The following is a 13,838-nucleotide window of genomic DNA, read 5'->3' as shown; positions in this document are numbered from 1 at the left end:
CCCCCCCCCTTTTTTTTTTTTACAAATTCTTATGTTTGTTTCCTTGCCCTGAATGTGGTATCACTTCTGTGGTGTCTGCGCTTCCTGTGTGATCTCCTCTGTGTGACTCATCTCCAGTCTTAGGCTTCTTGCAGCCTGCCTCCACAGTGGCTCCAGGTGCTGCCTGGTCCTTGCTTTGGACTTCGTGAACACTCAGTAAACACTTTCTCATCCGGGCTGCTTCTTGGTCTTTGCTGTTAGGGATAAATCCTGTTCCCTCAGGCTGCTGGCTTGCTTTGGACAATGGAGAGACTATAGCACCGACAGAGGGTGAAGCCGCCGTGTTAGTGTCTTCCCCCTGCCGCAGGTGTTACCTCTGCAGTGGGCATCTCATCCTAGCTCCAGCTCCACCAGAATGAATGCCCGTATTGTCTGCCTCTGGTTGGCACCCTGCTTTCCGAGCTCCAGAAACCCCATATTCTCTAGTCCCCACCCCGTCTTGTGTGGCTGTCCTTTCTGCCAGGACCTTGAAGTCCTCCCCATTCTCTCTGGGACCCTCCCATCTTCTGTCACCTGGGTGAACAAATCTCTACCCATTTCCATGCTGAGATTGATACTCGTTCTAACCATAGAAGTTTCAAATCAGCGTAAGCTTGAGATGGGAAGGGTCTTGGAAAGGTGGCAGGGTAGGTGGTGGGCAGGGTCTTAAGGTCTCTCCTGCCTGTGCTGAGGAGAGCCCAGCCCACATCATGTCATTCTCAGTGATTACCTACCAACCTTGGGTTTAGGAACCACAATGCAGCCCATTTCACGAAAGATAAATCCCTACATTCACATTGTCATGGGCAAACTGTCCTTGAAAGATAAGTGTACAGTGAGCTTTCCCCCTAGGACTCATGTGTGCTGAACACATTGAAGACTTGGGAGGATGCTGGCTAAACTGAATGGCAACCCTGCTTCATATTTCCAAGTTTTCTTCTCCAGCTACTTTTCTGGACTTGCGGAGTCCAGAAGAATAATGCATAGCAGCGGTGCAGAACACTTAAAATATCTACAATTTGTATTGGTTAAGGTTCTCTACTGAAGCAAAATAAACAGAAACACACACACACAAACACACACACACACAGTTTGTTACATAGGCTCACAGGGTTAGAGGTGGGAGAGCCCACAACAGCTGTCTACAAGCTGCAGACCTGAGGTTCTAGTAGCTACTCAGTCCAAGGAGAAGAACAAGAAGCCACACAACAAGAAGGATCAAGGATGCAACTCCAGGCTAAGACTGAAGACTCAGAAGCTCCCTGGAGAGTCTGGTGTGAGCCTGCACTGAAAGGCCAACAAAACTGGCATCTGATCTCCACAGCTGATGACAGTAGCCCAAGATGCACTTGCTCAGGCACAACGGTGCTTTCTTCTTCCCCTTTCATTCCAATAGGTTACAAGACTATTTATTGGTTTGTCCCACCTACAGTCTGCGTGTGCGTCCCCCACGGTTTGCTGATCTATACCTCAATCATCTCTGGACATTTTTGCAGACACACACAGAGGTATACTTTACTCCTCGGTGAGGCATTTTCTAATTCAGTCAAGATGCATCACAACTAACGGTCACACAACTCATGAGATGGCAATAACAACTGGGGCTGTCTCTACTTTTCCCCCATTTATCTCCTCTTTCTCCCTGAACTATTGTGTCATGCTCTCTGCTTCCAAATACATCATGTCAGAAACAAAACCATCCAACTAAATATTAGGCGAGAAACGAACTATGATAAGATGACAAAGGAGGTTATTTTTACTTTAGGGAGGCTATCTGGTTGTCAGGTGAAGTTATAAAATAAAATAAATACACCTCAGCCTAGTGTTTGGGTGTACAAATGACACACTCTCTCTTGTTCTTGTCACTGCTTTAAGATTTGCAAGTTTGTCACAACCCTATGATGGGTAACTCAACTAGCCACTTTCCTGACCAGCAAATTTAAGTCAGAACCTAACTTCCCATCCTTCTGAGCTCTTGCCCACTGGGGTCTAGGAAAACTATCTATGACAAAACAGCTAAATTCATCGTCTTATCAATAAATGAGTGCATTAGGTCAAAAGTTTCTGTCTCTCTGAGGGCTGCTCCTTCTCCACTTCTCTCAAGGCAGGAGTCCAAGTCTTAGGAGACTGAATATTCAGCTCACACATTACTGTATGACTTGGGTTTCTGGCTTTTCCAGGAGTAGGACAAGCAAGGCTAATGTCTTCTCTCTTCCTTTCCACAGTCCTTGTGTCCTCAGGAGGATGGTGCTGTCCCTGACTTCCGCTGTGCTGATGTGTAATAATTTTGTTGTCATAAGTGTGTGTGGGAGGGAGTCAGGGGTGGAGGTGAATATCTTTTTTAACACAGAATGGATTTCTACAGACTGGGCAATCCACATTCAATCCTTAAAATTTCGAAACAGGGGTTACACAAGAATATGGAATTTTTTTCTTGAAACAGCATTGTCCAGCTACAACTCTGCTGCCTAAATACCCTGTGCTCTACAGGTGAATGTGGATTCACCACCTTCACTCTCTTCAGTGCTGTCTCAAATCCTTCATAAATTAATTTTTCTGGAAAACAAGTGCTCAGAATGGCAACAACAAGAAAGCACTTTTAAATTTTCAAATCGTCCTCTATTCCTCCAGCACTTTACCCCTGATGGGATACTCTCTCTGCCCCTTCCTTCCAGTCCTACGCAGTCACAGGCATCTTGCTGTACCTAGGGACTGAGTGACAAGCGCCCGTGTGGCCACTGCTGTGCTGATGCGGTGATGGGACTGGACTAGGTGCTGATCCATTCTCACATTGATTCTCACAGCTCTCCTAGGACAGAGAAACAACTAATTTTCTCTACCAGAGGGACAACTGTGCACAGATAATTTCGGAGGCAGAAATAAGAAGTGTTAAAGCAGGAACCTGAACCTTGAGATGTCTGGCCCAAATCCAATATCCCAGCACCCCGTTCATACTCTGTTCAATTACCTCTTCACTTGATTTAGTATCATAAGTGCCCCAGGACTGGGTGTCTGAAGGATTTACTTTATAACTGCAGTACCTTGCCAAGTGCCTACACCATATTAGGAGCCTAATAAGCACATATTAAGCTAATGAAGTGCAGCACAGATTGATGATGAAGAGGAGGAGCTGTAACACCTCATCCCCGGATTGGGTCAGGGTGTCTGAATCCCCTGGTGATGCAGACAATGCCTTCTTGGGAGTCTTTCTCCATAATTATTGGGGAAAAATTTCACAATTAAATTATGATTACGACTATAGGATGCCTTGTTCTTGCCCGCAGGCCAGCTACGGCATGCCAAAACAACTCCATTTTGCCTCTGCTCACAGCTGAGGCGTCAATGGTTCCCTGATGCTGTGATGCTCAAGGGCACGATTGTCGTCCACTGAAGACATTCTGGTTCTTTGAGACCCAAGTAGTAATACAAAAAGAGAAAAATTTCTCCTGGGGAGGGACAAATTCCTTATGAGTTTCACTCATCCCACCTACTGTTATAAGGACATTTTCCTTATCTTATCATCATCCTAGTCAAGGTAAGCTCCTCATTGATTTAAGATCCTTATCAGCATAAGATCCTCATAGTCATAGGATTACCGCCACCCTCTGAGTCATCTGATATTTCCTTCGATTTTAATTTCTCCATCAATTTAGGATTACTGCCACCCTCTGAGACACCTGAAACTCTCTATGAACCCAATAAATAGGAGCAAGCTCAATGTGCTTTTTTGTCTTTGCTGTCTAGAACAGCACTGACCTTGTGCATGACCCAGCCTTTTCTCTACATCTTACTTCCTGTCTTTATTCTCTAGTTAACATTCTGCTGTAGTGGCTCACATAAACCAGGGCCCATGGTGGGGATTCTGGTAACACCTGCTTTCTCATTTCCTATAATTCCTGTCCTTGGCTTTCTGAGTAGCCCAAGCATGTCTGGAAAGCACACGGAATGGAGCAGGCAGTGATGCAGGGCTCCGAAGAGAAGGATGAGTAAGGCCAAGGAGAACAGGGCTATGTAGGCTGGATAGACTTGAAAGGTACGAAAAACATAGATTATGCAATAACAGGAAGGGAAAGGCTTAAAGAATAGAGAACGGGACAAACAAAGCTCACTTGGCATCTTGCAGGACCACAGATTAATCAGTGCACCCGAGGCCAAAATTTGTTGGAAGGAAGAATCAGGAAAGATAGAGATAAATTTAGGAGTTTGCTAAAAATGATCCCAATTCCTTTGATGTTAAAAATGGAATTCAAAACTGGCTGCAGCAGATCAGGTAAGCCTGGATCAGAGAAGAGGAGGGAAGAGGGAAGAGGAGGCTGGGAGGCAAGCTGGAAGACTGAGAGTCACACTGGGGTGAGTTAAGGAACTCTTGCAACAGTCTGGTTACCAGGTGATGAGAGTGGGAGAAAAAGTCAAAAGCAAAGGAGAACCAGAATAATTCTGTGGATCTGAGAAATGAGAAATACAGGGAAATACAGACTCCAAAGTGACTCCAAAGAAACCAAGCCCCAGGAATGTGCAAAGTCCCAGCACCAAGAATGCTCCATTAGAGACCAGGAGCTGGTGGGAGGCAGCAGGTTCAGACTCACCACTGGACACAAGGAAAGGATGGTGGCCTGCAGGGTGAGCCTTGTGGGGTCAAGCTGGTTCAGGCTCAGTTGGGGATGTCTGGAATCCGTCATGCTGTGGACATGGACTGACTGTGTTGTACCCACAGTGAAAATGTACAGCTACGCACCATGAGTGTTAGAGAACTTATTTTTGATTTGTTTACTCTTTAAGTTTATGGGTACATTTTAGGTCTTCATTATGATCTGATCCAACGTTGGGAATCTGTACCTGTACATGATATATCTTGGATCACATTTTTTCCCATTCCCCTTCCCTTCCCTCAACCCCTCCACCAAATAATGACACAAATATAATTATTTCTAAAGTCAAGGTCTCTTCTTACACGTGGTTTAAACAGGTCTGCACTGGATAGGACTATCGGGTTCCCCTTTATGCAGTTATGGTAAGGAACAGAGCTGGGAAGCGCTCCATCCCTTGCAGTTTCCCACACGATTTACAAATCATGGATTTTATCTGTGATGTCAAGTCATGCATTACACTCACGTGTTTTTCAACTCAGACCCCAGAGATGAGGCAGAGGCCCGAAGCTCTGGTCTCCAATCCCACTGTTCAGAGCCTTTACATACAGCAGAGCTGGCTCAGCTATGGGAACTATGATTGCCGCTCTGGGACTTCAGTTTCACGCAAGGAAATTTTTGGAAAGATACGAAGAAGGAAACAACTACAAAGTCTTTTTTAAATCTCTATTTTAAAACTAAATCTGGGATAGAATTTGACAACTGAACTATAGAGGAAAACAAATAAGCTACCTTTTATCTAGTGATGTTATACGTAAAGGTAGATTCAGCTAAAAGTCATTTATCCACTTGGCAGCTGGCAAGGTTGTGATACTGAAAATAAGTTGGGAGACGGTTTCGACTGGAATTGCACCAGACACAGAGCCCAGAGGGACTGAGATTCTGCGTGGAGGTGAGAGGCTCCGTTGTTTTCTGTGGCTTCGAAGGGGAGCTCCCTTCTCCCTGGAGGGACCTCATCAGCGGCCTGTCCAGGAAAGAAGGTGGAAGCTCAGGGCAGAGCAGGGTGCCGAGGAAGTCTCACTTTTTTTTACCGTTTTGTTTCATTTTTAGGTGATGTAATCATTGTGCATACTTACAAGGGAAGGATGCAATTTTGGTTCATATATATCGTGTGTAATATTCAAATTAGGCTCTTAACTTTACCAACACCTTAAACATTTATTGTTGCGAGAACACTCAGGTTCTACCCTGTAGCTATGTTGAAATATATACTATATTATTGTTATCTGTAGTCACCCCACTGTGACTACAATACTAGAATTCACTCCCCCCAACTGTGACTTAGTACCCAAGATGTTGTTCTCCTCAAACCGCCTCTGGCCCCTCTCCAGCCTCTCCTACCCACAGTTCTGCTTTAACTTCTAAATGATCAGCTATATTTTGATTTCACATATGCATGAGATCATACAGCCCTTGTTTTCTGGTGCCTCCAGTCTCATCCACACTGACTCAAGTAACAGAATTCCATTCTTATTTATGGCTGAGTTATTCTGTTGTGTAAATATATCATATTTTTCTTTATCAATTCACCCACTGATAGATACTTGGATTGATTCCATACCTTAACTATGGTGAATAGTGCTGCAATAAACATGGGAATACAGGCACCTCTTTCACTTACTGATTTCATTTCTTCTGGATATGTGCCCAGCAGTGGGATTGCTGGATCATATCGTATTTCTATATATATATATGGAACATCCATACTGTTTTCTGTAATGTTAGGGCTAACCTATACTCCTGCCCCAGATCCCCTTTCTCCACACCCAAGCCAGCATTCCTTATATTTTTTTTTCTTTTTGACAATAACCATTCTAAATGGAGTAATGTGATAACTCACTCTAGTCTTGATTTGCATTCTTTGATGATTAATGATTCTGAGCATTTTTTCATACATATATTGGTGTATCATTTTCTCATTAACCTGTTTATATGTCTTACTTGAAAACTGTCTATTCAAATAGTTTGCCCATTAAAAAAAATCAGTTTACTTGCTTTTTCCTATTGAGTTGTTTTACTTCGTTATATATTCTAGCTATCAGCCTTTTGTCAGATGCATAGCAATAAATTAGAATTTTCTCCAATTCTGCCAGCTGTCTCATCACTTTATTGATTGTTTCCTTTGCTTTGCAGAAGTCTTTTTTTTAATATGCTACAACTCCATTTTACTTCTCATGTCAGATGCTCTCTGTAGTTCTTGAAATCACTTTTATGTGGAAATAACTTAATATAAAACCAGTGGCATTTTTTGTCTAAGCCTTCATGCTTTCTTACATAATGCTATTCATTTTCATTTCCCCCTTCTTAAAGCCACAGTTAGCCTTAAAATAATTTACCCAATATATTAAGCAGTCCTACCAGTCCTCAAACTCAAGTGTGTGTGGGTTCATTTTAGATTAGTTGTTTGATACACAATGTGAAGAAGCTTGTAGAAGTCAGAGAATACAAACCTCTACCAGTCAAGTACATAGCTAAGGTTTTGAGGCCACATCCTCTGCTCTAGTCCTCCCACCATCAGGCAGGAGAACTGTACCCTATCACTACGTCAGCTAAGAATGGTTGTAAGTAACTCTCTCTGAAGGCAGCTTGTTCCTGGTCAGAGTGGAGTGGGAAACGGCTGGAGAACATGACTTACACTTAGCAGCAGAATGGATTCCTGATATTGAACTCCTGACTTAGCTAGAATTTTCCACAGTCTTGAGAGAAGCTGGGCTTCCTCATGGTGTAAACTGGAAACAAAGGGTCACCCAATCTAAATTTCAGCCCCAAAACCCTGTGAGCTCCAATGTTTATTCAAATCTTACGTGCTTTAATAACTATACTCTTGTAATGCAAAAATTGAGCAGCACATTACAAACTATTATTTCTACTATTAGCTACAGTCATCCTGGGGACACACTCATTTACCAATACCCAGGTGCCTCGTGGATTTTTCTGAGGCTCTGAGCGGCCTTGGCTGAGAACAGTTCAGCTAGACCTCCACACTTCCAGTGCTGCATGTGAACCTTGGCTTTTTGTCAGAACCTACAGAAATCCTTTGGAGTAAAATATCGGAGGACTTTTGGCTTCAAACTTCTTTCTTAGAGGCTCCAAACCACCACGTATAATTTACCGGGCTTGTTCCTGTGAAGAACTTCAGTCACCACCATGGCTAATAGCATCCCTCTGGAGGAGGCGTGGAAGTGTTTAGAGATATCTTGCTTGTTAAAATACAAACAAAGGCAGGACCCAGAGTACTATTAAGGTGAAAGGGATAGGTTTGCTACAAGTCTTCCCTGTGAGAAATAATGATCTACATTGAAGAATGTGCTTCCTGAAATGTGCCAGTAGCGCTCCTACTGATTATAATTATATCCAGACACCTCTGCAGATTGAAATGTCCCCTTCCCAAGTGCGAGGTTCTTGCTTTCCTAACGCCTCCCCCTCGCTTGCTCTTCCATGGTAAAATGAAAGGATGTCCATACTTTGCTACATATCAAGGATGCAATGTAAATCCTAGTGAATTCATTCCTAGGTTTTAAATTCTAATATCATAAAGTCATACTTGTGTGGAAATTGCTATACTACAGTTCAGTTTCTTTTGGAGGTGCTGTTGATCAGGACTACAGACCAGGGCCGGTGACAAGGAGAGCAGAAGGGCATCCAGAGATAAAGGCCAGGGTGTTTCATTGTGGTCCTGAAGTGGCCCCTCAGAGAGAATGCCCTGAGGAAAGTGGGTACACCTGAGGGAAAACGGGGGGCAGGACATGAGGTCAGGGCAGGATGTCACCCAAAGGCAAAATCAGAAAGCTGGCCAGGGTCTGCTGAAGACTTTAAATAATCATAATGAGATATTGCACAGGTTCAAGTAGGAAAGTGATGCTGTCAGGTTTGCGAATGTATTAAATGCTAAATTTATAAGTGACACATAGACTAAATGGGATGAAGTTGGCCACCGGCAGATCAGCGAGGGAGCCACTGCACTGTCCACATGGTCTTGGGAAACTCATTCCCATGTCAGATGTGCGGACAGAAGTGGAGAGAACTGAGATTTAAAAAGAGAGTAGAAATGAAGATTGATAAATGCAAGACAGACTGGTGAATGAAGAGTTACTCTCCCCGATCTCCCTCCACCCACCCCAATATGGCCTTAGAGAGCAGCTGGGCAGACTTTTCCAGCAGTCACAGTGTTGGGCGTAGAGAATGCGTTTCCGAGGATGCTTGGAATAAAAACTGGGAGCCCTGATTGAAATGTGTTCCGTTTGTAATTCCTGTGAAATACCCAAGTGGACATGTCAAAAAGGAAGCTGATTAGTCACCGTGCACATATTTAAATTTGAGGGCCAGTACTGTACGAATATGATTTAAACTCATTTTGAAAGATGATAACATCTAGGAATGGAATAGAAAGAGAAAATATTAGAGTAACCAGGAGCGAGCTTTTTCCATCTCATCATTTTGTCTTGCAGTAGAGGAGAACAGCTGCAGAGCCAGAGGGAAACACACACACAGAGAGGATGGTCTCGCTGAGAGCAGAGGGCAACAGTGCGTAGGGAGGTCAGATGCACTAAATATGCTGAAAACGCTGTGCTGAGAAAATCAAGGGAAGATACTGAAATTAGCATCATGAAGACCACTGGAGATCTTGGAAAGTTTCAATGAATTATGAGAGTAGCCAGATTTGGGTGATTTGAGCAACAAGCAGAAGACAAGAAGGTGAAGGGGTTAATGAGTAGCCAACCACTTAGAGAGAGTTTTGTTGGGAAGAAGCAGGAAGGGATAAACGTCAAAGATGGCTGTGGTGTTTTGTCTGTCTTGTGCTTAAGAAGGATGGTACTAGAAGCTGTTCACCTGGGAATAGATAGACAAAAGAGGTGATGAATGAAGATAATAGAAGAAGCAAAGCAAAGTTAATGAGGAGCAGGATTTATAGCTTGTGTGGAAACTGACTTCTTATAAAAGAAGTCCTGGAGACTCAGGAGCCAGCCTGTGGTACTAAGGTGGATAAGGAGGCAAGACATGGTGGAAGACCTTCTTAGTAAGCAGAGTTGAGTGGATACAAAAATCCTCTGTGCCAAAGAATGTAAGGTGCACCTTCGTACCATGACCATCTGTGCGGTGCTGAAGGCGTGGAGGGTCTCAGGCCTCTATGCTGCTGCCCAGCAGTGTACACAGTATGGTCCAAGAGGCAACATCAAACCAATCCAATCCCTGCCTCCCAGACTTGTGCCCTACCAATGCTTCTTTGTTGATGTTTTGCTCAGAATTTTTTGAGAACTACTGAGCATTGTTCTAGAATTTAAAAGGTGATTATCAGGCCTTTTTAAAGAATCAGGGAAAAGTATTAGAATTCCACACAGAAAAAAAAAAATACATAGACTCCTAGAGCCCACCACTGTGTAGTCACTTCTCAGAGGATGAGTGATCATCGGAGCCACCTGGGCAGCCGGGTGTACAGCTCACCTGGGAGCAGCCTCTGGGATGCTGAGAGGAATGGAACATCCCAAGGCCCCTTCTCTAGATCAAACCCACCGGGCACATGAGATTCCCCAGACCCTTCACCCTTCCAGGAGCCTGCCGAGCTCTCCGTGACTATGTAACCCATCTGTCTTCTCCTGCTGCTTTCGTTTTGCTGTGCTTTACTTCTTCCGCATGGGAGATTGACCTAAAACCAGCCAGAGCCACCTCCAGGTTCTTCTGTCAGGATTGAGTGTGGCTGTCAGCTGCTTTCACAAAATATTTGTTCCCCTGTCTTTCCAGACAGCCTCCATCTCAACCCCAACCACGCCCCAGATATTTCTTTTGAATGATAGATCTTATTCAGCAGAAAAGTGGTCAGTTTCACACAGTGCCATTTGTTGCATGGGAGTCTGAGTAAGTAAAATTAACTGGCCATCTAAAAATACATTAATCAGAGGTTTTTTTTATTGTCTTCAAAGCACATAGCCTTCCCTGTAGAATTAACATTGAAATCCATCTAGTGTTACTTCTGCTAGAAAAAATGTGGCCATTTCACTTGAAAACTTAGTCCACACGCAATGTAAAAATATAACCCAGGGTCTTAGCTTTATCCATTGCAAAGCTTTGATGAAATATTAATAAAGAAAGATAAGTACAGATGAAATATCAAGGAAACCAGTTTTGGAATACATGCTTGAATTTTGCCTTCACCTAAGGTTCTCATGAAACCAATGCTTAGCTGTTCTCTCCCAGCTAAGGGGTTTGACCTGCAGGTGTAGCAATATATTTTTAAGGATTTAAAAAGTTTATTGAAATTTTTGATAAACATGTATGAATGGAGTTAATATGATACTCCTACACATGTAGATATTGTGCATTAATCAAATTCAACTTTTTTATCCACTTATCCCCTACATTCACGTCAATTTCTATTAATTGTTACGCTGCGCAGGTTTACTGTTTTAGCTCCTCCTTTTTCTAAGCTCTCAAATATGAGGCAAAATATCTCCTCCTCCTCTTTTTTTTCATTCTCTTCCTCCCTCTGCTCCTTTTCCTCCTCCTCCTCTTCTCGTTAAATTTTTAAAATTTGGGGACAAGGAGTCACTAAGACTTAGCTGGACCTAGTGGTCCTCCTGCCTCATCCTCCAGGAGTGCTGGGAATACAGGCATTTGCCACCAGGCCCAGCTTGTCTGTCTGCCTCTGCTGTATTTCTCCTAATGGCTCTACCCATTTTGCTGCAATGACAAGATTTCAGGTTTTCCCCTGGAATCCTCCTCTGTGGACGCAGCGCGGTCCTCCGGACTCACTGTGCTTCCTGATCTTTCCCCATTGCACAGTTCCAGGATGTCCCAAGGCTGGTTTCTCGGCCCAAACCTCAGCCATTCTTGTCCCCAACCATCTAGGATTCACAAGTACAGTCTCCAAAGCAGTCTGCTCAGTTTGGGAAAATGTCCCGGAGAACTGACGAACACAGCCAAGTGTTCTTCGAACGAGGAGTTTGTTGACTCAGACAGTGTTCAGTGACTCCTGGGATCGTAAAGTTGATCTGTTTTCTTGATTGGCAGAAAAACTTCCCAGTACTACAATGTTGCAAAAATTCTTTCTTCTGGGATGGATAAATTCTCCGAGTAAAACTTACAGATTTGAAAACAGCACTCACCTCATTTGTTTTCATGGCATGCAGTGAAAGTTCAGAAATAGTAAAAAATAATACTTAATGGCAATAAGAAAGTCAACCTCAAGAATGATGCTTTTGGTGCAAAATGTGCCCCTCCAGGACTCTTGCTCTCCTCTCAGTATCCCTAACTGCAGCGTCCTGCCTATGACCTGGGTCTTGCCTGGGAAGCCCTTTCTAGAGAAAAATGTAAACCAACCATCAACAATAAAGAATGACTGCACATGTGTACAGATGTGTCGGAATGAAGCCCATTGATCCCGATGGCTCATATGTACTAATAAATACGGAACCCAAGAAAGCACGGAACTGTTTTCACGTAGAGAGTAAGGACCACTCCAGATCGCAGTCGTCCAGTTATCACCATCGCGTGCTCTATTCTCTCCGAGGAGAAAGCAACTGCACTTATTCCCTGCCCCAATGCCCTTGATGGATTTGAGAAACCGCCCAATCCAAATTAAATTCCAGAGCATCAGAGCAATGTTCGCTTCATAGAAATGTATAGGGAAAACAGAAGCAGCTGTGAAATCACCTAGGAAAGTTTAAGAAGATAAACTACGTTTTAACAAAATCCCCAAATGGAAAAAATCACAAGTCCGAGGCTAATGGGTGAGTCCTGTACTTAGCAATCTCTAGAGAATGTAAAGTGTCTTTCAAAAATCATTCTACAATTCGGGCCTGTTCTTTGCACCTATTTGTATTAAAATCTCTTACTAATCCACTGTTTGTTTTCTTTTTGGGTTAGTGGTGTTTAACACTGACTACAATCACCATGGATCTCTGCTCTTTCTGTCTGTCACTCGTTTCAAAGTGAATCCTGATGAGCAGTCATCAGCAATGCTATACCACATTTGCTTGCGAAGATTTCAAGTATTGGCTTCAGCAGCATCAGAAAGTGTGTAACCAGGAAAGCATGCCCAACCACCTTTAAATCCAAATGAATGAAAAGAAACCCCAGCACCTACGACCCGCACAGTGTGCAGACACCAGGTCCCACTCTGCAGTGATGACACCCAAGCCCGCCTCAGACTCACAGCGAGAATGCAGCGCTGATCACCTGGCGCCATTCAGGATGCCTGCCCAGTGAGGTCTGCGGTCCAAAAGTACAACTGTTCCTTCCTAAGTTCAGGGCTCACAAGAGATTCGGCCCCTTTCTGAAGACTGACTTTCATGAGAAGACTGACTTTCCATCTGCTTTATGAATAGGGCTCATTTGTTTCTCTCTGAGGAATTTCAGAAGTGCCCAGCGTGAGGCCTGAGAAAACAAAGAGACTGAGTCTTGCCCTGGTCCTTCTCATGCCCATTCTCTCCTCCCCTCCCTACCCCGCCTTCCGCCAAACTTCAAGCAAGGGTCTGGTTTCTCTCCAGCTCAGATCCTATTGCAAAATGAAATCCCAGAGAGATGGAAAATGCTCAGTTACCCTCAAATTTATTCAAAAGTACTGTTTTCCACCCTAACTGCTGCAAATAGTCCATGCATTACTGTTTTTGACAAATTATGGGGCTGAAACGGTGGGAGATTCAGGGTATGGACAAAGAGGGAGACTGGAAGAGGACAACACATCCTTTTCACGAGCCCTGGACACACCCCATGGAGTAGGTGCTGGGCACAGTGCCAGCCTGGACATTCCTGAGAAGCACAGGCATAGACCCCCTCTGTGACCACCACTTGGAAGCAGGAAATGGATTTCATGCTAACACGCTTGGAACCTCCCAGGCCTCATGTTTCCTTCCCCAGATGGGTGCTGGCTGGCAGGAGAGTCGTTCTTGGCAGCAGCCTTTGCAAGATAACATCAATCCTAAATTTCTGCAGAATGTGGCTCTGCAGCTAAAGAAAAGAATGAAAAAGTTTTTGAGGATGTATTGTATTTCCATACATGAATTTGCAGGGTTCAACTTCCTAGACTTTAGTCTGTAATATTTTTTACTTGCATCAAGCAGAAGCCATAAAGATTTTGCTTAATCTCAACTTTATTCTCTGAGAAGAATAGTATTTGTCTACCTCCATGCTAAATTCCCAATTTGATCTTTTTTTTTTTTTTTTTTTTTTTTTTTTTTT

The 13,838-nt window shown here is 43.6% G+C and overlaps 1 long non-coding RNA gene across 2 annotated transcripts in view; it reads right to left on the bottom strand.

Annotated features, from left to right (window-relative positions):
• The window catches only part of LOC117286332, a 43,083-nt gene extending 30,134 nt beyond the window's left edge, over nt 1–12,949 (bottom strand). For both annotated transcript variants that reach the window (XR_004517462.1, XR_004517463.1), the window contains exon 1: nt 12,814–12,949. This is a non-coding gene — a long non-coding RNA (uncharacterized LOC117286332). The remainder of the gene's footprint in view (nt 1–12,813) is intronic.
• Nucleotides 12,950–13,838: the final 889 nt, after the last annotated feature.

The sequence above is a fragment of the Fukomys damarensis genome, unplaced genomic scaffold, assembly GCF_012274545.1.
Source record: "Fukomys damarensis isolate Sample0158 unplaced genomic scaffold, DMR_v1.0_HiC HiC_scaffold_1, whole genome shotgun sequence".
NCBI lineage: Eukaryota > Metazoa > Chordata > Mammalia > Rodentia > Bathyergidae > Fukomys > Fukomys damarensis.
Note: the sequence above shows the minus strand (reverse complement) of the source record. Positions and strands in the feature narration are given on the sequence as shown.